This window comes from Meriones unguiculatus, chromosome 17 (genome assembly GCF_030254825.1).
Source record: "Meriones unguiculatus strain TT.TT164.6M chromosome 17, Bangor_MerUng_6.1, whole genome shotgun sequence".
Lineage (NCBI taxonomy): Eukaryota > Metazoa > Chordata > Mammalia > Rodentia > Muridae > Meriones > Meriones unguiculatus.
The window spans coordinates 10,453,052-10,481,003 of record NC_083364.1 but is presented as its reverse complement, the minus strand read 5'-3'; the positions used below and the strand labels follow the sequence as shown (position 1 = coordinate 10,481,003).

The 27,952-nt window shown below is 43.8% G+C and overlaps 1 long non-coding RNA gene across 9 annotated transcripts in view; it reads right to left on the bottom strand.

Moving 5' to 3' along the window:
• LOC110566284 (uncharacterized) overlaps nucleotides 1-4,324 on the bottom strand; it is a 31,721-nt gene extending 27,397 nt beyond the window's left edge. For 2 of the 9 annotated variants that reach the window (XR_009587118.1, XR_009587125.1), the window contains exon 1: nucleotides 4,034-4,317. This is a non-coding gene — a long non-coding RNA (uncharacterized LOC110566284). Of the gene's footprint in view, nucleotides 1-1,883; nucleotides 2,041-4,033 lie in introns of all 9 variants that reach the window. The other 7 variants (XR_009587119.1, XR_009587122.1, XR_009587121.1 and 4 more) reach the window with 6 other exon arrangements.
• Between the last annotated feature and the right edge of the window lie 23,628 nt (nucleotides 4,325-27,952).

Genomic DNA, 27,952 nt, shown 5'->3' with positions numbered 1-27,952 from the left:
GAGGCCAGAAGCTGAAGCCTTCAAGGTCCTGGCTCATAGGAGATTTGATTGTATGGAGGCTAGAAGCTTCCAGGCCTAGGCCTAGGATAGCTAGAGAAAAATACTCAGGGCTCAGGTCAAGCCATGTATTAATAAAGCTTGGGTATGGCTGTCATCTCATTGCGCCACAAGAGGAAATAAAAACATTTACTAACATTGTTTAAATTATGTTAATACACATCACAATCTGCATTAATACAGATGAGCATAATAAAAATAATATGAATTTTATAAGAATTAAACATTGAGCCCCAGAAGTGGCTCAGTGGATAAAAGCACTCACCATGCAAGCCTGGAAACTGAGGTTTAGATCCCTGGAACCAATATAAAAAGGCAGGTCCAAGAGCGTGCATTTGTAAGTATAGCACTCTTAAAGGAAGATGGAACATGGCAGAAAAAGAATCAGCCGACCACTCTTGGAGCGGCTAGCCTGGAGTATGCAGTGAACCAGAAGAGACAAGATAAATTCTGCCACAAAACAAGATGGAAGGCAAAAACTGGCTACTGAAAGCTGTCCTCAGACTTCTACATGTACATGTATCACATATACTTGGGGTGGGGGTGGGACACAGGGACAGGAGACAGGAAGAGGGAGGTGGAGAGGGAGGTATTTAAAGGACATGGTAAGGCACGCTGTTAATCTCAGCTCTCAGGAGGCAGAGGCAGGCAGATTTCTATGAGTTAGAGGACAGCCAAATCTGCATAGTGAGTTCCAGGCCAGGCAGAGCTATTTAAAGAGACCCTGTCTCAAAACACAAAAATAAATAAAATTTTAAAATAAATATAAATATAAGGAAAGTAATAGCCTTTCTAACCAAATTAGAAAAGAAAGTCTATCCAATTCCATATATAGCTGTCCCTGGAATTCTTTATCATGTGATTAGGTCAGTAGTTTCTCTGATTAAACCATTGTCTTGTCCATGGGAGAAAGTAAAAAGAATGAGGAAGATAATGTAAATTTTTATTCCAAGACCTTTGTCCTTCCTAATTTTTAAATTTATTTTCCAGTGCCTTCAATCTTTTGTCATTTGCTCTTTCACTACCCACCAAGCATCTTTTTATTGACTAATTACATATGTTTCCTATGCTCTGGTGATGCAGAGGTATATTAGCCATTTTTTTGTTAACATAGCAAAATTCCTGAGGCAGGCTACTTTATAAAGAAAGAAATTTGTTTTTAGCTCATGGTTCTGTGGACCCCGGGGAAGGGAGTCCCAAGCGATGATCACGAGCTTGCTCGCAGAATGCTAAGGCAGAGTAGAGCTTCACGAGCTAAGATGTAGGTCACGTGTGTAGCTGAGCCCTCGCTCCCTCTCCTTACATAACCACCAAGATTTCGCCATAGGGACTCCGCCCTGATGTCCTGTCTAATCACGGTTACATCCCAAAATGCCCACCTCTAACACTGCAGTCAGATCAAGTTTCTGTTCTCTCGGTATCTCATGGTAAAGATCCAATCTCAACAAATGAACTTCCGGGGGACTCTGAACCACGGGCAAACCAAAGCCAGGAAGCATGCAATCAGGCCCCTCCCCTAAGTACACAGTGAGCTGAAGACAACGGCTATCCTGTTAACACTCTCCCTCTTCTCCCTCCTGTGATTTTAGGGTGGGGGCTGCCCCGTTGATCACCAAGAGGCACAAAGCTGTACCCCAAATTCTTGTTACTGCATAGTGCCCCACCAGCCAGACCCAAAATTAGTAAAATAATTTTAATGTTTCAAAACTGGAAAAAGTGAGCGTTTCCCTAATGAAAGGTTCCCCCCCCCCCCCCAAGGTGAAGACACAGCTATTACAAAATTGACCAGAGACTAGCACACACATGCAGGTATGAGGCAGACATACCTGCATTCAGACAGGTGTGTGAACAGGAGGCGTGAGCCCCAGGAAGATGGAAGTATATATCCTTGTTCTCAAAAAGGTATCCGCAGTCTAACTCACAGCAAAGGTGTCCAGATTTTGTCCAGTTCAAACGCCCATATTTCCTCAGATAGTCTTAAACCTGAAAACCACGAAAGACCAGCTCCACAATTTTTGAGCCAAGTTTGAACAAGCTTTAATGAAACACTGACCGGGATGATGGACTCTGGCCAGTTCCCTTCCCAGTTTCCCAGAAAATGGCCATGAGTCACATTTTGCAGAGGATTAAAAAGGCAGACCCATAAGGCCACCATATTTCCCACCCCATATCAATCTGTAAATAACTAAGGGATCTTCAATAAGCAAGTGGGGAATTAATCTACGGCCCCTACAGACATTGAAAAAAAAAAAATCTGCCTGTCAGAAAAACAGAGTGGTAGTGGTTATTTCAGGAAAGTGACTGAGACAAAATTACCTTTCAGGAATGAACTTTATTAGACAGGGGACCTAGTGGCCAGGGAAGCTATGACCTGACCCAGTGTTGAAGTGGAGATCATTAGAAAGAGATGGCACATCATATCAGAGACGACATGACCGGCCTTAAAGAGGAGGGCTTCCCTTTAAAACATAGCAGCACCATTGTTTCAAAAGATAGCTTAAAATAAGAATAAGAGAATGGCCACATTGACAGGGTGGGGGAGGAGAGAGACAGCCTTCAGAGAAATCCCCTGAATTAAGGAAGTTCCCACACCATGTGATTTAACATATGGAGGTGCCAGGTACAATAATTTAGGAGCGACAGGGCCACCACCGCACCACACGACCTCTAAACTTTCTGTCCCAGAGACAGAGCTGGAGCCAGCCATGGCCTGGTTTCTGCTGCTGCCTCTACTGCGAGGCCTTGGATCGACCTCTGGTCCAAAAACGGGGACAGGAAATAACAAAAGGAGCCACAAGTGTCTTACAGGGTCAGAAGCCAAGTAATTGCTCAGAAGGAGGGAAAAAGACTTCATAGACATTTGCCAAAGGGTCAGGGAGCTCGAAAGCGTTCCCAACAGTCAATGCTAGAACAGTTTAAGCAATAAAGTAAACCAAATTTATAAAACAAATACTCATAAATCAGTAAATAGAAGGGAGTGAAGAAACAAATCTTTCATAGAATTACAAATAATTTATGATGCCCTCAAGGGGGCAGAATCCAAGTTCCCACTTCCTAAGTGTAGACTGAAAATGATAACTCATTCCCAAAGAGTGCATCGAGGAAAGAGGAAAGAGAAAGTTCACAGTAAAGAAAGTGTCTAAGCTGGATGGTTAAGGCAGAAAGCACAGTGATAAGTCAGGTTGATGGGCGGAGTGGGATGAAAATGGCACTCTCTCAAGGTCTCTGTCTCCCTATCCACAACTCCAGCACCAATAGACAGACACCCTGCCAAATGCCTGACAATACACTTCAGCACCGCCAAGGTCATCGGAAACAAGGTTCCGGTGAGGAACTGCCATAGGCAAGGGAAGGCTCCGGAAGATTGAGGATGAAATGTAATGCGTACCTGGGGCTCTTCCTACAAGAGTTTGTGTTCATTCAGTCATGGGCTAAGGAACTGTGAGGCACTGTGGGCTTCAGCTGATGTTCCATCCATGCTGATTTAGTAATTGTTTAAGACAAAAAGAATAAGTAGATGGAATGGTGGTAAATAGGAACTCCCACTGTCATTTCCATTTTTTTCTTAATAATTGGATTTATCAAGGAGTATGTTTTTGTGTGTGCATGTGTATGTATGTATGATGGGATGGATGGATGGATGGATGGATTCACACTGGCCAAAGTGTGGTCATACTAAGGAAATGTGACATTTGGTTATAGATTTGCTAATGTGTTTAAAAGCTATTCTCTAAGTACCACAGTGTTCTATATTTTGCACTGCTTGTGATTACAAGTATATAAGACAGTAGTTCTCGATAGACAAATATCACCTTAGAAACAAGTCATCAAAATAGAAAGAAAAGGGAAAATCTACTCAAAGATTCTCAGTATCAAGTGTTATCTGGAAATGGGAGGTGGTTAGAGAAGGTGGTTCGGTCAGTTAAAGATGAGATGATGAGATGGAGGAGCTGGCCCGGTCAGTTGAAGAGCTTACCTTGTAAACATGAGGACCTGTGCTCAGTCCCAGCGTGCATGTGTATGGTCACGGAGCGGTGGTGTGTGCTGTAATCCACTGGCTGGGAAGCAGAGACCGACAGATGCTTGGCGCCCGAGGGATGAATAGCCTCGGCTGCTTGGCAAGTGTCAGTCAGGCCAGGACAACAAGAGACCTTGGGTTTTTTAAAGGTTTTTGTAAAGGTGTGCAAGTCAAGCTTGTCCTTTGGCCTCTACATGTGTGTGTAACTGCACATGCTAAATACATTCACGTGTATACACACAAAAAGCACACACACACACACACATACACACACACACACGGGGGAGGGGTGGTCATGTTTGACTTTTTAGTTCCAAAGGTCAATTAGAGATGACATCCCACAGCGAGAGATTGGGAAACAGACAATGTTTGTTCCGTCTGCAGAGAACATGTTCCACTTCACGATCTTGGAACAGCGCAGACACTGACTCCACGCTAGGGTTTGTGCATCTAGCACTCTGAAAAGAGGCTGTCTTCAGACTTTCCTGGCTGCCCCACCCTAAGCCCAGTGGAAGAGAAATCCTCAGCGCTTTTGCTAGCTGAGGAGTCATTTCGTCTTGCGGTGTATTGTACAATATGCTGAAAGACTGAGAGTATTCTGGAAAAAAAAAAAAAAAAAACCTTTGTCCAGAAAAGCCCGTTTGGGGGACGATGGGGTGGCAATCAGGCAATCCTACTGATAGAGACTCTTGTTTCTCTGTGTGTGAGTGTCTCTCTGTGTGTCTCTCTCTCTGTCTAATGCTCTGTCTCTGTCTTTCTGTGTGTCTCTCTGTCCCTTTGCCTCTCTGTCTCTCTCTGCCGATTTATCTCTCTGTCTGTCTCTCTCTATCTCTCTCTGCCAGACTCCTCATCAGCCCACACTGAATGTGGCACAGTACTATTCTTAGACCTCAAGTGGAGGACAGACTCCACAAAAATCTTTGACATCAATCTGTAAATATAGGACAAGAAAGTTTTCATATCCAGGAAATCTCATAAGAGTGGTTTTTATAGGAACTATTGGCCCGCTGGGAAATAGCAGGATTTCTTGGATTCAATTTTTGAGTATGAGCCAGAAGTAGATCTGAACTAAGTGGAATTGATGATGAGAAATAAGACTTCCTTACTTTTCTTCTCTAAGACGATTTCTATCAAACACACTGCTGTCTTGCTGCTTACACTTAAGCTTCCAGCTCCAGGGGCTGAAGAGGCGGATGAGCAGTTAAGGACACTTGCTGCTCCTCCAGAGGAGACAGCTTCAGTTCCCAGCAGCCATGCCAGGGAGATCCCAACCCTCTGTAACTCCAGCTGCAAGGAATCTCACGCCTCTGGCCTCCTTGAGCACCTGTTTTCCTGTGCACGTACCCACATGCACACACACACATAAATATGATAACAATAAACATTTTTTTAAGTTTTTCGGGCTCTGCAGCATGGCTTTACACTGATGCATGTGGACCACCCTTGAAAGTGATACCAAGGTTCTGCTTCCGGAGGGTCGTCTCCAGCAGGACGAAGCCTAAGCGTCAACATGCAATGCCTCAGTATCTCCTGTGCCTCATCTCTGGTCCTACCCCAGTCCATGCCAAGTTGTAACCCTCAGACACTCAGTGGCCTCATCCCACTTCCCGCCGCAGTCTGGTGGGTCTCCGGCCTGTTCAACAAGTTTCTTCTTATGCATCCTTCAAAGTTCATCTCGGAATCACTGCTGTGGACTGTCTCCGCTGCTTCAACTCCCCTGGACTTCAATTGAGAAGTCAGCCCCCACTTTGCTCCAGAACAAGCCTGTGCTCACCTTCCCATAGGTCTGGTCCTGGGTCCCACGGGTCCATCACCAGGTCTGATACAGTGATTAAACTGTGGGTTCTCAGAAGCCAACAACCGTGTGTATTATTTCAGGATTCCCCCAAATGCTGTAACTATAACACGTGGCACCTAACTGTCACTAAAATGGATTGTGGAATGAACTCAGTTTTCAGAAAATGCCTGAAGGCCACAAATCGCCATGGGAAACTTAGGCACAAGCACAGCAGACACGCGGCGAGGAAGCCTGAACTGAATGTCAAGTCTGACTGTGTGGAAGACTTCTGTGCTTTTGGTTTCGTCCCCTCAGTGTTTCACTCTTCTGTGGAATGTGCCTTTTGAACAAAGCAGCCATCCTCCAAACGTAGCCTGGATTATGCCGTGGCCACACTCCTCTGCTTCCCTTTCACAGAGCAATGAGCTCATTCTTGCATACTATCTGCACACCTAGGCACTCAACCTGTTTGTTTAGTAAGTAGCAAAAGCCACGTGTCACAATACACTGAAAGCCTAAAGATTGCAGCCCAAGGGCAAAACCTTAGCTGGATTTAAGTTCAAAACCTACTATACACCAGTTACTGAATTAGATGCACACAGTGTGCTTCCCATCCCAGATCTGCATGTATCTTCATAGAAATGTGTGTGTGTATGAATGCATGCATATGCATATCACTGAAGTAAGCAGCTCATAAAATCATGTTTATCCTTATGTGCTGTGAACGCAAACTTCTCTGCCGCTTCAGTGTATCCCAGCTGTTAGTGTTCAATTTGAAAAACAGCTTTCTAGAAAAAGAAAGACTGAATGAACTGAGGAGCTGAAAGGGGTGGCCAGCCAACCCAAAGGACCCACACGAGGTGGAGGGTGATACATTAACACAACATGGTTATAGGTATTGACCCAGTGTCGTTCAGCTTTCGGGAGACTGGTATGGAGTAAGCAGAGGATGAGATTTTACTTGGTCAAGGTTTTCCAGAGACCTGAGATGAAGATCGAGACACGTATGCAAGGAGCTATAATAATATAAAGGCAGAAGATCCAGTTCCAGCAAGGCCATCCAAGGAAACCCAGAAGCAAAATAACAGAAGGCTAAAAGGTGATTAGATCAATTGTTTGGGGGTCCAGTGGCTTCGGGAAAGGAAACATCAGAAAGAATAAGAGAGGAGGAGGGACACAGAGCAGAGAAATGTGTTCAGGAGACCAAGGCCCTGTTATGGGTGTCCGTTTGGGTAACCACAGGAACAGGACTATGACTGGAGTGACCCTGAGAGGGATCACTGCAGTCAGAGAGAGGGTAGGTCCTGGAAAGGAAGGACCCTGAAAGGATCTGAAAGGATCATCTATCTGGATACTGAAATAACCAAAAAGGGTTTAGGGGAGTTCTGGGGGGAAATGATTCCAGCTGGAAGGTGGCACTAGTCTGACAGCAGCAGCTTTGGAGGTAGATGGAAGGACACTGGGCCTGTGACATAGTGATGGTGACGTCAGTACTTACACAAGGAGAAGCAGCCCTCAGCAACCATTGGAGGTGGGCCCCTCGTGGGCAGCCCTGGACCCCAAGTTTTCTTTCTTTTTTGTTTCTGTTTTTGTTTCTGTCAAGGCAGAGTCTCACTATGTAGCTATGTCTGTCCTATCACTCACTATGTAAACCAAGTTGGCCTTGAACGCTCAGAGGTGCAACTGTTTCTGCCTCCCGTGTAGTAGAACTAAAGGCTTGTTTCTGTAGCAAGGAAAACATCACAAATGCTTCTTCTTGAACCTACTAGTTAAAAACAAAAAATAAAACACTAGAATGAACCTCTGGCTGTGGATGGAGACCTGACTTTCTGATTGGCTCCTTAGACTGAGACATCAACACTGTTTCCTTCCCCCATCAGAGTTAAATCGGCTGACTTGTCAATCAACAGAGAAGAAACTACCCTTACCCCTGGAACTCTCACTCACGTAGGGGGAGGAATAATCATTCCCTGGAATAACGTGCTTATTCTTTCCTGAACCCCTACCTCCTATTGGCCAAGTCACTTACAGAGCTGGTCCAGTTTTCTTCACATCTAGCTCCTTTCTTCCTCTCTGTCTATCATTTGGATACTGACCAAAAGCATGAGCATGCCTCCTAGGACACTATGGGCTTTTCTACTCTGTCTCTGAATACTCCCCTACCCCTTCTGCCTTTCAACTGCTTGCTGACCTCCATTGCGGCTTCCTGGACTCTGTGAGGCTTTCTATCTTTCTCTTCTCCATCTCCCTCCGGCCGCTGCTAGGCGTTTCACCTCACCTGCTCTGTTGCTTCTTTTTTTTTTTTTTTATTCAGACCTAATAAAATGGCCCCCGCTTCCATCTGAGTTCATCTTTAAATCATTTTATTAGGATAACTAATGCTCCAAAGTGGATCCCTGATTTCTTAACTGTGATACGTCTGCCAGCACCAAATGTTCTTCCTGGTGCTAGGAAAGGAAGGCATGGAGGCAAATGCAGCTTGTTCCAAATTAAAGGAGGGGAAAGGGTCTCCAACTGAGCAAAAACGTGTGTGTGTGTGTGTGTGTGTGTGTGTGTGTGTGTGTGTGGTGTTGAGGGGGGCTCCAAATGGAGGGGAGAACAATGAGGAATTTTGCAGATGACATAGCCTCTCAGAGATGGGCTGTTTATCGTCACACAGATATTATCTAGTTAACTGAGACTTTGCCACAAATAACTAAATGGAAAGAACAAGAAGCCAAGAAATCTAGGCCAAATTCACCCACTTCCATGGTGTCTGGCCTTTGTCACTAAATGATGGGGGACGTTGCCTCACTGCTTTTCCCCCTACGTGGTATCGTGTGCCTCATGCTACACGTTTCACCTTTCCTTCTACTTCAAACAAGATTTTTAGTCTTTAACACTCTTGGTTACTTTTACCCAGAAGTAAATACAATCAAAGTTAACAACCTAGTTGAATTACATCAAGAGGGAAAAACATTCGCTGAACATTAACTCAAGAACCAAATGATTCCACTTTTCTCTTAGGAAGCAGTTTTAAACACACACACACACACACACACACACACACACACACACACACAAATACTAGATCTACTGGTTGCTTTTCTGTGTCAGTTTATAGGCTGCAAAGGAAATTCGAATATATCACACACTTAACAGAAATACCCAAATTTCACCCAGGTTTGGACATTTCAAGTCCTGCTTTACAGCAATTAACAAAATGTAGCCTGGGCTCCCCCTAGTGGGAATACGATGATGCTGCAGTATTGTACCAGCACTGGGAAATACTTTCTAAGAATTTCATACATGAATAATGTATTTACATGATTTCCATCCATTCTTCTCCATAGTCCAAATTCTCTCATGTCCCTCATTCTTTCTCAAGGGCAGGCCCTCCCCTTCCATTCGTCTTGTTACCTGTATGCACACATCCACCCAGCCTATCCAGCTCATTTAAGCAGCGCTCCCGTGTACACGCGTTTAGAGCTGACCATTTGAGGGCTCGGGTCTGAAAAAGAGTAATCCCCCTGTCGGTTACCACGCGAGTAGCCCATCATCAAGGGCTAGGATCTCGTGAAACCCGCACGCTTGTCTTGGCGTGCTGAGGGCTGCAGGTCTGGCTCAGGTAGCCATTTGATGAGCTTTTGTGGCTAAAGCCTGACAGTGTAGGTAGTAATGGCAGGTGCTATTTATTGATTGCCTTTTATGTACTGTCTTAGGCTTAACCCTTTAGAAACTTAATGAATGAAAACTGGACCAAAAGTCTTTAAATAAAAATAATAAAAATTATCAGTTTCCAGGAAGAAATTTTAATTTACTTAAAAGGCATGTCAGTCTCAATAGCCATAACAATACACACTCCTCATGTCCTTTATCCTTTGGCATTTTAGACGATTTATGAGTCTGCTCTACAGTCCTAATTTTAATTTTTAAAATTTCCCACTTTTATCCATCAGAAAAATACAAATCAGAACTACACTGTGGGTCCCAGGAAGGTGGTCCAGTGCTTAAAGTAGGGATGTAAGTCAGTACAACCCCTATAGAGCACAACATGGACCTTTCTCTAGCTGCAACCCAAGTCCCACACGCACAGTGAAGAAATGGACTCAGTGAACCAGCACACCTGTGTTTACTGTGCTCACAAAAGCCAAGTGATAGGTTCCTGTCTACAAAGGAATTTAAGGATGAAGGCAGCAAGTTTCACGTGTTCACAGCGAAGTATTAAAATGCAGCATGGAAGAACGGGATTTTGTCCCTTTCTGGGTAGACCTGGAGATCATCATGATAAATGATATAAGCCACACACAGAAAGATGTTTTCTCTTTTTTCTATTGTATGTGGAAAAGAAGACGAGCAAATAATCCCGATGATGTTCTGAAAGTAAAAGAGGGGTCGGTGATTAAGGAAAGAGAAGAAAGTGAGGAACAGTAAGAGAGGAGACAGGAAAGAAGGAGCAGACAGGGCAAACACGACCAAAACACTGTCTATACGCACACATACGTGAGCATGTGTGCGCGCCTACACACATATACACAATATACTTAAGCGCATCTATATATATGAAAATATTAGAAGAAACTTGATAATTTATACAATTAATTTGGTCACTGCGGTTTTTAAACTTCCTGCCATGCTGTTCATGACTGGGGAAGAGCTTTGCATCTCCTATTGTTCAATCTTTCCCCATCTGTTCTTTCGTTTTAGGCCCTGGACTTTGTGCCACAGAGCATTTGCTCACTGTCACACTGCTGGACATTTAGGTTGTCTCCACATTGTTTCTGTTGTATATGTGTGTGCTTGTCAAGTTGGGGGGGGTGTTTTTGTCTTTGTAGCTACTTGACACAAGCTAGAGTCTTAAGGAAGAGTTCCTGGGTGATTTCAGCGACGGACGCGTAAGCCAAATAAACAAGCTGTTTTCGTCATGGTGCCTCAGTTCTGATACCTCTCCTGTCCCCTACCGATAACATCAAACCTCAGAAAAGTATTCACTTAGCCCGGGTACAGTCACCACCACGAAAACTCAATAGCGCAAGCTTAAAATGTCAGATTTTTTTTAAAATTCGACTTCTTGTTGAGATTTACGGCATAATTTAACCAAGATAAAAGCATTCTCAGGTAACTACCTGCACAAACCATTTAAGGTTGTTGCCTGTTTTTCTTTAGAGTGCCAGATCCGTTCCTTTATTCGACAGACGTTAAATACAAAGCAAGTTTCCTGTGAGGAGAAGCGTGTGAGCTGTCCTCCACGTCGTCTGCTTCAGCGCGAGTCCCATTCCCTCACTGACTTGCCTAGACGCAGAAACTATGACCCAGGAGATGACGATTAAGCCTCTCCCAGCTTAGAGACAGTTTAAGGAGAGCTCTCCTATGGAGATATCAGTTACAAGTAGATGTTAAATCGAGATACTGCAGTCAGTGGGGGGATTACGTAACTCAGGTAAAGGGGAAAATAAGAATCACAATGAATCCAGTCTTTGTTAAGAAGTCTGAGACGATCTCTTCCATGTAACTGTGAAGCAGTAACCTAACAGGTGGTGGCGACTACTACGCACGGCTCCCTGGGGTTTCAAAACTACAAGTTTGCAGAACTTGATGTCCATGACTGCAAAGAAGGTGGATTTGTAATTTTTGGTATAGGGCAACAATAACGCTGCATATACTTGGTGTGTGCATCTCTTTACACTATGGGCGAGAGCACCGAGCCAGCAGCAAACAGTCCTCTGACTTGAGACCTGCCTCTCCCTTAACAGTCCAGCTGAAGGGTTTCCGGACTCCCTCCATCTATGCACTTTAGATATCCCAAGCACGGAAGCCGTGCTTTCTTGGACTGCGCTAAACCTGGGTTTAAAACAGTCCTTCGTCTCCAGATGTGCAAGCTTTCTTACTACATCAGTCCTCAGTTCTGATTTCAGAGTTTCTATTTTCAAAGGCTTCTCTCTGGTCCTCTGTGAAAGAAAACACTAAAGACCTCTAATTCATTGTTTGAGCAATGCATCCTCTTCTCATTCTCCTCCTCCTCCTCTTCTTCCTTCTCTACCTCTTTCCTCTTCTTGTTCCATACCATGCAGGTTGGTGTGGTAGAAGCCACAGTCTGGGATCAAGACCAGCATCTCGGACCCGGAAAGATGGTGAAGTAGATAAAATGATGGATGAGCAAGCACAAAGACTTGAGTGTGACTCCTTGGCAGCTGTGTAAAAGCTGTGTGCAGCAGCACGCATAATTCCAGCACTGCAGAGGCAGAGACAGGCAGTCCCTGTGACTTCACTGGCCAGCCAGTATAGTCAGTTGGTCATCTTTGGATCCACTGAAAGAACTGGTCTCCAAAACAAAGGTGGAAACCAATGAAGAGGATACTAGGCCCGGGTTCTGACATCCACATGCATGTGCACACACTATCACACACAGCATGCACACATCCATATGCACACATGAGAAAAACAAAACAATAACGACAACAAAACCTTGCCTCCCTGGTCCTTAGCTGAGCAACACTGACATATGAGTGACCGGCCTGAATCTCATTTCCGTTCTACAGTGTCCACCTTCCAGAGTTGCCTCTGAGGCTCTGACATGTATGTTGTCACACTCATCAACACCCAAAAAAGCTTCTATTCTGCTTATTGTGAGAGCACCGATCTCCATCAGTCCAGCACTGCCCTCCCAGCTGCATTCCCTTCTTCTCTGGCTGTTCATCCTCGCCCAGAACGTTCCCTGTTCATTTGCATCAATGGTCTGACCAAATTTGCCATGAAGGTTCTCGATTTATTTGTAAATGAGCAAACTGTTCATCCAACATAGGGTTCATAGAAAATGTTCAAGAAACTAGTTAAAAAACAACAGATCTGTCCCCCACCCCATCACATCAGAAAATTATTTGAATATCTCTGTTTCAAAAAAGACATAAATCACAACAGCTTTCAGATCAAATCTCCCCACTAGACTCCAGGCCAGTGAGAGGCCCAGGTTTCTTACCTCTGAGACACCAGTCTATTGTCAGCAGAGTCCACAGCGTCACCCCGGGGCTGCAGCTCAGGTTGTCCTGCCCACCCCCACTCCCTCAGAATATGGAGTTGGAACTGTACAGTATGCATCTATTGCTCTCTTGCCATGTTTCTGATTCTCCATTTTTGTTTTTTACCTGTCCTGTCACCTGTCTCACTTCCCAATGCTTCTCCTTCCTTCCTGGTTTCCTTCTTTCCTTCCTTTCCTTAGAGCATCATTTCCCCTTTTTTACCACAATACTTCCCATGCACTGAGACCCATGGAGAAAAATTTTAATTGACCATCTTGTCCCAGAACCCAGTAGTCGCTCTTGATTTTCAATATCCTAGAAGAAATATTCTATCTACAAACCACAGTTTTATTTGCTTCACCCAAATTCTTCACTGAAAATTTGTCAAAGGTAAGCGTATTAATTACCTTTCCTATTGATGTCACAAAATACCTGACAAAGAAGCTTAAGGGAGGAGCTCTTGGTTTGCAGGTACAGTTTGTCACAGCAGGAAAAGCATGAAGGCAGGGACATAAGGTCAGGAAGCAGGGAGAGATAAGTTCTGGTCCTCCACCATCATTTATCCTTTTTATTCAGAGTGGGATTCCAGCCCATGGAATCATGCTGGCCATATTGAGGGTGAGGGTGGCTCTTCCCATCTCACTTAAGCCTCTCCGGTAATGCTGTCATAGATGCGGCAGGAGGCAAGTTTCCTAAATCCTGTTAAGCTGTTGATCAAGATTGAGCATTACAGTGACTGTGATAAATTCTCCACATTGTAAAACTCAACTGTGATATCTGAGTGATCGATACTGTTAAGTTCCACTGTAGCAGACAAAAAAAGCAAATAGGATGAATAAAAACTCTGAGTATGTGCTGGCTGAAATCAGTGACAAAGAAAGAAACTTTCATGAGACTAGAGGAGCATTTGAAAGATAAGTACATAAATAGTTGCTAAGTGTGTATATAGAGTGTTGAGAAATGTTAAAGCTGGAATGAATACAATTTACATGATTTTTTCCAAAAACATGGTATATTCCAAAGCACTTTACTGATAAAGACACCATGATCAAGCCACCTCCAGACTTCATCAGCATTGTGCCAGCTACTTTCCTGTTGACTAAGGCAACTTATATAAAAAAGGGTTTATTCAGGCTTGTGGTACCTCTGAGTAATAGGCAATAATTCGGGGTCAGAGACAAAAGGCAGGCAGAACAGCTGAGCTGCAGCTGAGAACTCACATCTTTAACCTTTAACACCCAGCAGAGTCACCTAGAAAGGATGCAAGTCTTTTAACTCTCAGAGCCCGCCTCCTGGGACATACTGCCTCCACATAGCCACACCTCCTCAGCATCACCAAACATGCCTATCAACTGGGGGCCAAGAATTCAAATGATCAAGACCGGCGGGACATGCCATTCAAACTGTCACAGTCTTTAAGCTAACTGTTGAAGATTCATTTGCGACTGGCACATGGCCAACCCCAAAATGACCTCCTGTCTGTCTATGAACTGAGGAGCTAACGCTGTGTTTCCGCCTGTTTGTCCCTCGAAAAGAGCAACTGCGTATTGACTCCAGATGTTCATAGCTTGCTCAGTGCAGTTATTCAATCCCTGAACCCCCTAAACCAAAGTCCCATGGGGGAAATTTTGATATGAATGAGGATAAGGGAAAAGGAAAAAGACAGTGAGGGTCAGAGCATGAAAGAGAAGACACATAGACAGTCACACTGTTAACTGCTTTGGTGACATCATCCTTCTGTTCTATGTACACTATCTCGTATTTCTTTTCCCCCACTATCTGTTGCATGTTCTCAGTTGATCCCATAAAGCATGTGATCTGAACATTTTAACTTGGTCCATAAGCCCTTCTGTAACATGATCTTTCTGGGCCAGCTTCTCTCGGAGGAACTGGAATACTACCTTCACATCAAGGTGATCCCGGCAGGTATTCTCCTCCAGAATTTCTTTTGAAGAAAGAACCTACAGTTGCTATTCTTCAAAAACATTAAATTGGGATCATTTCAGACTACAGGACAATAAAAGCTTTTCCCACCGTCTTTCTGGCGAGTGCAGTTTTGATGGCTAGTGTTTGAAGACCTGGTAATTTCGTGTGAAATTGCTCTACTATCTGCACAGGTCGTCGTGTCTAGCTATATTTTCTGCTGTTGACTGAAGGTTTCTCCTTCTTGTCATTGTGGATTGTGTTGTTGCTTTTCTCTTCGATAAGTATCGGTATGCTTATGGTCACTATTACATTGACTGGGCCAGCACCACAGGAGGAAGATGCAAAGAGTGACAGCAGCCTATGCCTGGAAACCACTCCTGCTCAGACACAGCTGTCCACACTTTCTCTCTCTCTCTCTGTCTCTCTCTCTCTCTGTCTCTCTCTCTCTTCCATCCTTTCCTCTTTGCTCTTAGTTTCTGTCATTTCTTGCTCATATTTCTCACCTTCTGACCTCAGGAACAAGATCTGTGGCTCTGTCCAAAATCTCTCAAGGTTTTCTGTTCCTAAAGTTTTGTTCACTATCAGTTTTGTCTCCCAGACTTCCCATGAGAAACTTCCCTGGGAGGAGGTCCCAGGTGCCCTGTGCACTGGAACCCCTGCAGACCATTTACTTGAACAACATGATTCTACTCTGAGTTGCATGGCTGAGTCTTAAGCGCAAACACAAACCATTCACTTCATGAACATAATGTGGTGTCACGGCACTGAGGAAGGCCTTTAAACAGGGCTGTGGTCGGGAAAGGAGTGAAAGAACATTGCAGTCGTCCTCCTTTCATGTCCTGCCCCCTGGCTTTCCTTCCTGTTTTCAAGTGGGTGCGTGAGTAGCCTTTTGTTTTACCCTGCATACGTCCTAAGAGGGGTGTCAGATTCTTCAGAGTGTAATATCTACAAACTTTGAAAGCCCTTTCCTTGTGACGAGCAGAAGGGATAGAAGGGGGAAGCCTAGTCATTCCACAGCTAAGTTCAAGGATGGAGAATGGAGGTTAGTAGTTCTGAGTAAAATTAAGGACACAGAGCAAGCTTCATCATCCCTCCAGCCTCCTCCGTCATCCGGCACTCAGTCAAGGGATCACCTACCCAACAAGCAAACAATCCTCAAATTCTGAGAGTTCACAGAGGAGGCAGACAGGGGTCTGATTTGATCAGGACTGTGGCTCCATGGCTCCGCAGTTCGCTTGGCTCTCGTGGTCCTTGCACTGGTTCACTGTTCAGCCAGGCTGCTCCATTGTGATAAAGAGGGATGCCAGCAGCCTCACAACCACAGGGTCTGGCTGCTCGGCCATAAGCTTGTACTTCTTAAGAGAAATTAAGAGGCAAACTGATGGAGGAAAAAGAATTTATTTTCCTTTTTTGGCCAAATTGTTGAAAGAGAGACTCCTAGTTTCTTGCCACTGTTTCTGTAACAGTGTTACAATTTTAGACAAAAATGAAACAAAAACCAGGAACTATGAATACATTAACTTTTCATAATGCTGTGGAATTCTTTTTTGAAAGGTATATTCCTCCTCTCTCTGGAACCAGGGCTTCAGAACTTTTGTTCTGAATGGCTCTCTGGGGAGATTTTAGTTATTTGATGCCCATGGTTTCAATAGTTTAATTGCTGAAGGGAAGGACACAGGTGTCTCTCTTTAGAATAACTCCTCTCCTACAAGGGGTGATCACATGTCATCATGAAAAGGACAGTGACCATTTAGGGCAAAAGGCTCACACAGATGAGACTGTTCCTGTAGTCAGGATAATGTCCCACAGTGATTTGCGTAGAGGAGGAACAGCCGTTCCCTCTAGCCTGGAAAGCGAGATGACCCTGCCAGTGCTAAGCAGTTGAGGGTGGAGTCAGCTAAACTCAAATTCCAGGCTGGTTCAGCAGAGGTAGGACAGTGGTTTCCCACGGAGAAGTGTGCCTTTGGTTAGAATGAAGGAGGGAGGGGCCTGAGGGGATAGTGAGGATGATGCTGCCTAGGCAACAGGTGTATCCATCTACCCCGAGCATACGCTTCCACAGGTGATGAACGCTCATACAGCCCTGGTATATTTGTCACTACACAAATTTTCACCAACTAATTTCCTCTAAGTTTACTTTTTACATCCCAAATGGGAATGTAACTGAAAGTCATTACCTTAAGTACATTTTTTATTAGCTTAAAAAAAAACCTTTCTCTCTCTCTCTCTCTCTCTCTCTCTCTGTGTGTGTGTGTGTGTGTGTGTGTGTATGTAAGTCAGACAAGGTTCAGAAGTTGTATCTCTCTTCCACTTTATTGAGCCAGGGTATCTGTTATTTCTCTGCTGCTGTGTATGTACCCTGGGCCAACTGCCTGAGAACGGCTAGTCAGTTCTCCAGTCTCCACCTGTCTTCTCACCATGGAAGTGCTGGGATTGTGTGTGTGTGTGTCCATATTTTATGTGAGTTCCAGGGATCAAACTCAAGGCCTCAGATATGTGCAGAAAGCTGGTTTACCCACCGAACCATCTCCACAGACCCCATGTGACAATTTGCTCTTTCCCTCCCACCTTCTGTCCATTCTCCTCTCTCCAAACCTCAAGCATTTAAGACGATAAAATGGAATCATTTGGGGAGAAAAAAAAAAGCCTTACTTCCTGGTCCCTTTAATATTTCTGTGTACCTGCTGGTGGTTGAATTAAAAGGCATACCATTTCACCTAAAAACAAGGTCACTCCAGAAGTTTCATTCTCCGTTCCTTTTCCTCGGTTTCATTTCCCTACTATGCTGTCAGAGTTAATTTCCTGCTGTGGTGCCATGAAATGCAGCCTTCCAAACTTCAAGCTCATTTCTGCATGTTTTCCTCATTTCAATGATATTTTTCTCTCTGGGTTAAGTGGAATCAAGACTCGGGGAACATGATGTCCTTACATTGTTTTCTATTACACGTCTTTTCCCAGACTCCCGCAAGAGCTCTGCTGTGAATCTTACCAGCTCGTGAGCAGAAGGCTTCGCCATCATGATTTGTAACATTGCTTTCTGATGTTTCTGCTTTCACAGTTCATATTCAAGACATCAACAGGTTAAATTCTAGAGCCTCAACTGCTTTACCCCTCGTATGTATAGGGAAGTTCTTCCATATCCAGCAGTCATCCGCTTTTGGGTGGTTGATGCTTCTATAGTAAAAGCAGGCGTACCTCACACTTGGCTCCAGTCAAATGAGCAGAGAGATCATGAGGGTGTCTTGCACACAAGGCTCCTCTGAGCGCTGACCTTTGGCTGGAGCTGACGAGTGTTTTGAGCATGCCATAGAGATTGGAGAGAGGGAGGCGGACAGGAACAGGGGAGGTGCTTGCGTGCTGTGAAAAGGACCAGGCTGTGGGACTTCTGTTTGAGCAGGGCCCTTCCTATTTTTCTAAATCTTTCTAAAAATAATTGTTTATTTTTTGAAACGGTAGCATTATTTCCCCCCTCCAACCACTCTCATGGACAACCATCGCTCTTTCTCAGGTTGATGGTCTCTTTTTCTTTACTTGTTGTTTCCAACTTCACGTCCCCTCTCCTGGTCTCTAAACTGTAAGCATTAAATATGATAAAATGGAGTCATTTAGGAAGAAAAAAAATGTGCTCTCTCACACACACACAAACACACACACACACACACACACTTGAAATTACATAAACACAACCTCCCTATAGATCCTGTACCATGTCAGAGATGACCACTGGAACTGGATCACCATTTGGGGGCTCTTCCCTGGGAAAGACCATTTCTCCCACTGTCAGTATTCCCAGTTGCTCATATTTCTTGACAAGGTTTGAGACTCTTACGCTTTCCCCACTCCACACCAGCATTTCCATCTGCATTTGTTGTTGCTCAGGCAGCTATGTTAAGGAGAGTTTGTGGGAGTGGCTCTCTGACATTCCAGGAGACACAATCTCATAGCAAACTTCCTGTAACTCCGGCTTTTACAATCTTTCTGCCCCCTCTTCTGAAATCATCCCTGAGCCTTAGGTACAGGAATCATGATGAAGATATACCAGTTAGCCCTGGGTAACATGGCATCTCTTGTTCTCTGCACTTTGATCCGTTGTTGGTTTCTGCAATGGGGTCTGTCTGTTGCAAAGAGAAGTTTCCTTGATGAGGGATGAGAACTACATTTTATCTGTTTCTGTCCTTCTATAATCCTGTAACTCTCACTGCTACCAGGAAATTGGGTCCCCCTTACCCTCGGGGTTCACAGCCTCATTAACAAAAGAATTTTAAAATGAACTGAAGGAGAAGCTCAGAGACAAGTGTATCAGAATTGACAAGGGAATTGTCAGTGCAACAAACTTACACCTCAGCAGACGCCTGGGAAAGGAAGATGACAAGGAGGGGGAAGGCATGCTGTTTGAGTGGAGCCAGTGGAGAAGTCATCTGCGTAATACAGGGGCAGGTGCACTAGAGAAAGAGTAAAGCCCAAGGCACTAAAAAAACATGCTTAGGAAAGGAACAGAGGAATAGGAGAAGTCACATAATACTCTTCAGCAGCCCGCAGTCCTGCAAGTGACTGCACCTGGGGTTAGGAATTATGAGAAGAAAAAGTACATTATCTTATTAAAAGGATGTTTATTCCTCCTGTCTCTTTAGCGTGGCTTAAAGTAGATCCATCTTCCTGAGGGTTTGTGATTCTTAAGCCAGGTAAATACCTGGCCAGCTGGAATGTTAAGTCTCCACCTAAGCCAGAGATTTCAATTTCTTGGTCAAAAAAAGCTGTTGTTTGGTTTTATTTGGTTTGGGGGGTAGGGGTTTTAATGAGCCTGTACCACCACTGTATCACCAGTCCACATTACTCTCTTTTCACCAAATCCCTCTCACAGTAAAGCACTTTTGAGTCACACTCAATTTATAACTGGTACCCGACGACACGGGTATCAAAATGATTGCACTTTGGAGGCAGCCGCAACTGTGTGGAGATAGTTCTTCCACCTCCCACCATATTTCTTTCTCCCCATTACACAGGACAGAAACAAACGAGGGGAAATAACTACCGCTCACAAGTAAGCTTGGCCACCAGTGAACGTCAAGACATTTACTCTTTCACTGCAGCTGGTAAGGAGGGGAACAGGATGTTCAGCCCCTCCCCTTCCTCCTGCCAGCATTCAATCACCAATTCCTGCAGGTTTCCCCTCAGAAACAAACTCCGAGACCTGTCTCTGATTTCCCACAACCCCTACTATCGTAGCACAAGATCATTGTCCTCTCTCACAATGCTCACCCCACCTCTGATCTTTTTTTCCTCCTAATCTGTCCTCTCCATCTCTCAAGAAACCGTGTACTCAAAAGTGTAACACCCACTATGAGCTCACAGAAACAGACCCCTGAAGTGTTTCTCTCGCCTGCTGCAGGAACTCTCAGACTCGGCTTCACTGACCAGCATCATTAAAAAAGTATTAGACCCCTACGGGAGGATGCTAAGTTTGCACAATGCTAAGGAAGGACAACTTTTTAACTATCACCTCCCATTACAACCCTTTCATAATGCCGTACAATGATCCTAAGTTTCATACCCATACACTGTGGACTTGTCACACAAGCAGCCAGTGTCACTGACTGGAGAAATGTAACTGTGTGAACAATTCTGCCTGTCAGAGCATTCGTTGGTAATTTGGCCTCCCGCTGGTCCATTCTGCAGAGCTCCAGCTGTGTATAAGGTCTCTCTGCGAGTGGACCTCTGGAAGTCGTTCTGGCCCTATCTTTCCCCGCCGAAGTGCCAGGAACCCCACATTAGTCACAGTTCATCCGCACGTTGTTTCTCTTGGTTCCAGCTGTGTCTGTGGGCCAGGGCAAAGGACACTCAAGCACGACCCACTAAGCAACTGAGGACTTACCACAGCCTCCCATCTCTGTCACTCCTTTGCTCAACTAATTTTCCGCAACATGAAGCGTTCAGAAAAGGGCTCCCTCTTCCAAAAACCACTTTTCTCATTTCTTACATAGGCTTCTTCCTGTGTCTTGAAATGAGTTCATATATATCAAGACTGTCTTGTGCAAATCAGTAACAGGGTTCCTAGCATTTTTATCTGCCCTTCACCCCTTCCTTCAATTGAGTGAACATTCCTAAACCTCTGAAGCAATTGGTTGTGTCTTGTCAGTTTTACTTTGGTGGTACTGAGTACAGTGAGTCTGAAGCCAGCTTTTTTTACATAATGAGTTCGAGGCCAAATCGGCCTCTGTAGCAAGACTTTTTCTCAAAACAAATAACTCAGAAAAGAAAATCAAGCATTCTCATGCAGACATGAGCAGGTAAGCTGGGTCCACTGATCTGAGCTGGGCTCTGGACTTCAAGTGCAAGTTGCATCCAAATCTTCCCAGCCCAGTGTCATAAACATATATTCTCTGCATGTCATTGAAAGGTGTGAGAGAAGATGGGTCTACCACATAGCTGTGTCCCAGGATTCAGTTTTGATCATAGCTGTTGGCATCAGTTGACCAAGACAAGTTGATATGGCCAAGTCCAACATCAGGTAACTATGTAAAATTACCCACCGAGAGACCATAGGAAACAACACATTCTGTATGATATTATTCAGAGTGAAAATTTTGATCAGTAGTCTAATATACATACCCACCATACCATACCCCAGATGAGCAAGAGAAGCAAAGGAGAAATCCGTCAGAAACATGAAAGATGGGTCCACGGCTATGCAAGGGTGTGGCAGCACCAGTTAGTTGAAGAGGCTAAGAAATGTGGGAAGGAAACTCCCAGGAAAAGGAGTTAGCTGTGCAGCTTGCTTTGTATTTTATCTGAGAATACACTTCGAATCCATAAACCTTGAAGTCTTGGCCCTCACAGTAACTGCAGGTGCCCCAAACAGGGACCCTAATTCCCAATACCATAAACACGAAGCTTTTTTTCTTTTAAAGGAAAAATGCTTTCCAGATTTTTCCATCTCTTTCTAGTGTGTGTTCTCTGGTGTGGGTTATCTCTCGACTAATTGAGGCATCAACACTTCCAAAGTCCAGGCTTTGTTGGCTTCCAAAAACTAAGGGAGCTTTGCACTTCAATTTTTTCAATGTAAGTGGCAATAGGATGAAGCCATGGAAACCAATCAGTTCTGAAGAGTAACAAGCTTTTGAACAAAGGTTTCTGGAAGGAACCTTGCTTACAATGAAGCTTCTGAAAGGCTCACTAAATTCAGTGTCTTTCAGAAAACACTTAAAGTAGGAGCCAGTGAGACAGTTCGGGGGGGGAAGGCACTTACTGCCAAGTCTAATGGCCTGAGTTTGATGCCTAGGACACACATTGTAGGAAAGTTGTCCTCTCACCTCTACATGCTCACTGTGGCACTCACATGTCTCTCTCTCTCTCTCTCTCTCTCTCTCTCTCTCTCTCTCTCTCTGTCTGTGTCTGAGAGAAGGGGACAGAGGAAAAGATAGGGAAAATAAATACATAAATAATGTAACTAAAAATTTTTAATGCATCAAAAGTAGTCAAGCCACTATTTTGTTTTCTCTCGAAAGAGTTTTTGATAAGGCTGTTGTTCCTAGCTATTTCCCCATAACCCTTTCCTTAAGCTGTTTTCCATTTGGCAAGGAAATTAACTACTTGAAATGTAATATCACCTCATATACTCAATGGACAACTTTTAAGAATCTCAAATGTTGACAAGGAGTTCTGAGTTCTGTGTAAAGTGTCAGGCAGCATTTAATGCTGAAAGCGATTAGAATGAAAACGTTGGTTTGACAGTGGCAGTACAATGTTCAAAATTATCTTGAGTCCCACTGTTGTCCTTAATAACTGTGATTGTAGGCCACTTGTTTATATGGATTTGATACCAAGTACCTTCTGTAGAAATATTTTCAACCCTCCTGTCTACCCTTATCTCTCATTCTTCCCTCTTCTCTCCATCTTGAGGCCCTTTTATCTAATTGTTCTGGAATCTATCACATTTTTGGCAGGCCCTGAAGAACCTTCTTCATTTTGAGAGGATCTTTCTTGGTCTTTGCAAAACAATATGGCATTTCTTCTGATATAAATATCTTCATAGTGCTAGTGTGAGCACCCTTGTCTTTAATAAAGTAGCAAGTTTTACTTCTACTTGTATTAATCACTAATAATAATTTTCAAGAACCATTGATAAAATAAAAAAATAATTATTGTTTTGGTACCTACTATGTTTTGGCCTAATCTTGCTTGATTTTTTTATAACTTCTCATTCCATCCTGAAAACAGTCTATTAACTATGACAAAAATAAAAAGAAAGAATCTATGACAAAAATAAAAAGAAAGAAAAGAAAATCTCAAAGAGATTAATAAGTTGTTCAGGACCCAAATGTGTTTAAGTAACATTAAAATGATACCTAAATCTGTATCCAACTGGCTCCAAAACCTTTATTTGCTTATTCTCAAAAAAGGAGATTTAAATAGATATCTCTGAAATTCTTTGAGATCCAAATGTTAGTGTTTCTATTATGAAATAAAGGGTTAACTCAGAGGCCACTATTGTCCAAACCCTGTACATGCCAGATAAAGTGAGTCCAAGTGGCTTCTAGAAAATGGCCTCTAAGAACTTAAAACCTGAAAAAAAATGTTCTTACCTACATGAGATTTGGACCATCTGGAGAGCGTAAAGGCACCAATGAAAACCCTGGGCCCAAAGTCTCCAAAGAGTTTTGGTGGAAAATCCTTCGCACGTGATATGGCATGCTTTTTCTGAGAAAATTAAGCTCTCTCTGTCCAGTTCCCCTGGGATAATTAGGGGTTCATGTACAGTCTCCCCTGGATTCTGCCTTATGAGCCTATGTGAACAGTTTGCCTGAGTTTTACAGGTCATTCTAGCTAATCATATGCTTCAAAATGGTCTCCAGAATTCCTAGCTAGCCATTCTAACTGTGTGTTGAGAACTCAGTACTGTTTTTATGCAACCTGAAGAAAAATCAAGGACCGACATTCTCCAAAGTTATTCTCTACATTTTCTCTCCATATTATCAGTGAGCATTTTTGTGAGATTTAGAAGACAGAAGAGAAAGAGAAGCCAGTGTTTTGCCCCTGCAGCCCAACACATACCACAACTGTTTTCTGTAAAGGCTTAGCTAGTAATTTCTTCGGTCTTTTCTGGGCATATAATCTCCGTCAATTACTCGTTCTGCCATGACAATGCAAAAGCAGTCATGTGCAAGGTATAAACAAATGTGTGATTACTTTCCAATATATTTTTATTTATAGTCCCTGGAACGTCGTTTTATGATTCTCATATCACAAAATACTAGTTCTGTTAATTTTTAATCTTAGATACTATAATCAAATATGTGAGAACAGGTGATTTATGAAGGAAAGAATTTTTATTAGTTCAAAGTTCTGGAGGCTGTAAGTCCAGGAGCATAGTACCGGGATCTATGCGGGCTCCTGTTCTGTACCTTAATATAATAAAAAACAGGAAGGGCAAGGGATCATATGCAAAAGAGACAAACGGACAAAAGCATGAGAGCTGGCTTTGCTTTATAGCATCCCACACTGACTCTAAGTATTCTAGTCCTACAAAACCAAGAGCTCACTCACTGCTTAGAGAATTCACCCAGTCCTATGAGGGAAGAACTGGTTTGACTTCTGATTGACCTAATTATCCCTTAAGCTTCTCATCCCTTCTCATACCATTGCTTCAGAATGAAGGTCCTAGTTCAAGAACGTTAGGAGGTAAAGATTGCAGTGTCTTTAAAGGACCAGATCTGCTTTAGACTGCACAGTGAGCAGTTCTGTACAATTGTGCACATTGATTCTGCCCCCACAGAGACAGTCTCCAGATGCAAGATGCCTGGTCCCTCCCAAATGAACCTGTGGGGCCCACACACTTCCAAGTTTCAGGTGAAGACTCTCAGCTGAGAATTTTTGCTCTCTGCTAGCCTTTCTAGAGGTGTAGAGTTCTTTAAGTTGAAACTCCTCATACTTGAAAATGCAGCGTCATCTCTGCTCCAACAGCCAACTCTGAAACACAGATTGTTTTATTCTAACAGCAATGTAAGAAAACAGAAGGAGAGCGCTGGGACTGGTTCTCTGAGCTGAAGTTAAAGGAAGTAATGATCTCATTTTCATATACATTTGACTTGTATTCAACATATACACACTTCATTTGTATTCAACATGTAAGGCAAAACAATTTAGTAAATTTCCACTATCGGTTGCCTGGAATTTAGATTTGTTAGAGAGCTAAGTGTTGAGACCACACAATTGTTGCAAAAACGTTTTTTTTTTTCAGTCAAAAGCTTGACAAGGATTGTGGATTTGGATGGATATGTAAAACTGAAGCTTAAAGAATAAAAGTACTCAGATTGTCAAGCACAGAGAGCCCTTCTAGGACTTTCCTGAAAGAAATGAGCTTGGGCATTTCTGAAAGTCAAACCAAATTGGCAGTATGAACAATTGGGGTTGAGCTCCTGGTGAACTTTGGCATCCCTTGCTTTAAAAGTGTGGCGCTGGGTGGGAAAGAATGCGGCCTTGAGAACCAGGAAGAGGCCCTTGCGGGGGAGGGAGCAGAGAAGAGTGTCTCAGTTCTGTTTCCTGTTTCCTGTGACAGGAAACAAAAGCAACTCTAGGAAGAAGGGCTCATTTAGTCTAACAACTCCAGGGAGATGCAGGCCATCATAGGGAGAAGACATGGCGGCAGGCGGCAGGATTGGTGGCAGGAGCAAGAGACCGGTTGGTCACATTGCATCCAGTCATGAAAGGAAGCCTCAAGGAGACCTGTTCCCACTGACTTCCTTCCTCCATTCAAGATCTGCAGCTTGAAATTTCCGCAGCCTTTCCCAAGGGCACCACCACCTGGGGACCAAGGGAGCCCAGGTTCAGGTTCCTCGGCAGCTGCGAGCAGATGCTGAGCAGGTGAAGGAGGCACACTGGAGCATCAGCGGCCTCTTGCGGATGACCCCCATGATTCTCCTGGATACTCCCTTAGCACAGCTGAAGTCGGAGAGACATCCCATGTCCTTCCCCAGAGTCTAGCCCAACCTAGCAGTAACTCACCTTGTCTCTGGCTACCCCTGTGAGGACAGCAGCCTGGATCTAAGATTCTTCCAGAACGGGCTCTACCTGCCAGCACTCACAGGCCCCCCCTGGGCCACAGCCAACCTCTCTCCCCAGCCAAAATGACCTCCATTCTCTAGGATCTAGGCCCGTGAGTTCCCCCACTCTCCCCATCCACACCTTCTCCCGAGTGCACTAGATCAAGCCCGGACAGTGGAAAGAGCGCAAATCCTCGGCGTTACACAAATAAGAATGCTGATAGTGGGAGAGGCTTCCTCGCGGTATCCCAAATCAAATGGTCAGCCCTGAAGACACACACAGGAACAGCATTCCAGAGTCTTGGCAGATCAGGGAAGGGGAAGTGTAATGTAATGTAATTTAATGTAATGGAGTTACAGTAAAATCTCAAAAGAAAATGAAACAACTTAAAAATAAGTAATAAAAATAAAATACATACACAACACACTAAGAGTTTCAAAGTCTGCCATTTCTCAGCAGATGAGATTATGGATTTATTTATTTTAGTGGGTCTGAAATCATGCAACTTTCCCTACTTTCCAACTTGCATATTGCTAAACAGGGGAATTTTTCAAAACTTTAGATGTATTAAATTAAATTACGTGTTTCCCAAATTTTATGGTATAGTATTTTGGAGAAAGAACACCCTACTTCTATTGCCAAAAATATGTTCCTGGCTCTAGACAGAATGTGTCCTGATTTCAAACTAAATAGAAAAGCATATTTTCCCTAGAATTTAGCTTTCTGTGCTTAAGTCTTTGGAGAAAACTCTTTTTGAAAAATTTTCAACTGCATTTGTAAAGCTGCTATATAAAGAATAAGCTAGTGGCATATTTTGGGTTCCATAGTAATCTCATACATACATATACATGGCTTCTCCTGTGATATATTTCTTCAACTGCTAGGCAATTTTAAATGGGTTTTGCTGCTATTAAAGTTTTGGAAGAAATATAAGAATGTGGAACAGTACCAGTAAGCACTGGGAGGCATGCAAACATGAGCATGAGTGCAGGAGCCAGTAGCCTGAGGGTCACGCCAAAGAATGCAGAAAATAATGAGGAAGAAAAATAAATGCGTTAAGTCTAAAAAAGCAAATTGAGCCAAATGTGATGTGTTTCTTTCTAAACGTAGTACTGGCTGTTTAATCTCGAATTTCAAGTTTCTTTGCGCTGACAGTAGAAACCTTGAGGGTGGAATTGCATTTCCTTGGCAGTCTTACTGAGTCTAGACACTCTCACATAACCGAGGCCCTGAGAAGAGGATGAATCTGTTTCTGTATTGCAGGAGTGAGTTCTTCTTTCCTCTTTCATATTAACCTTTTTACTTTCCTTTCACTCCCATGCGTTAAAGGATACTCCAAATCTGCGAGGAAAGCCCCTTAATCTAAGCACCCAGCTTTGTCCAGCATGTATACTGGGATCTCTTTCTTACTGGCGCCCCCTCTTCCTTGAGCTCCCTCTCCACTTTGTTTCTTTCATCTGTCTTTCCTCAAGACCTCAGCAGCAGCATGCCCCTAGCTGCAGCCATCACTACAGTCTACTGGCTGTAGGTAATCGTTGTTTACATTCTCCCCTCTTCCCCGATCTCCCCGATCACAGTAAACGATCCACTTACTGTGAAACATTTTTGTGCCCATCTGCCTCTCTGTCCGCAACCACTAATCCAGTCAGTGCTTCTTTCTCTCGGGGTCTGACATCACTCCTGCCCTTGCAAAACCTGCACTCCCGGTGCAGGGTCTGTACCGCTCCCTCCCCCAAAGTGACTCACAGACCCCGGTTCGATGCAAAAGCAAGAGGCAGTTTATTCCGATCGCGATGGGGGTCGTCCCTTCAAAGCAGGAGACGACCCCGAGCATACAAAGCACAGAGTTTTTATTTCAGGCCTTTACATTGATTAGTTAGCAGAAAAGATAGCAGTTATGCGGTTGGCAGCTGTATCGGGGAACTCACAGCTCCAAGGACAGTCCTCCCCTCTTCTCCCATCTCTCGGTTCTGTAGCAGGCCGCTTACAGCTTCAAGGACAGTCCTCCCCTAAATTGCCTGACTTGCTCTTTCTTTTTAGCTGGCCCTTATTCAAGGTCCAGTTGTTTTTCTTTTTAATTTGGGATGGTCCCATTTCTCACCCTTCCCGAGCGCCATATTGTCTGCTCTTCAGCCAGAG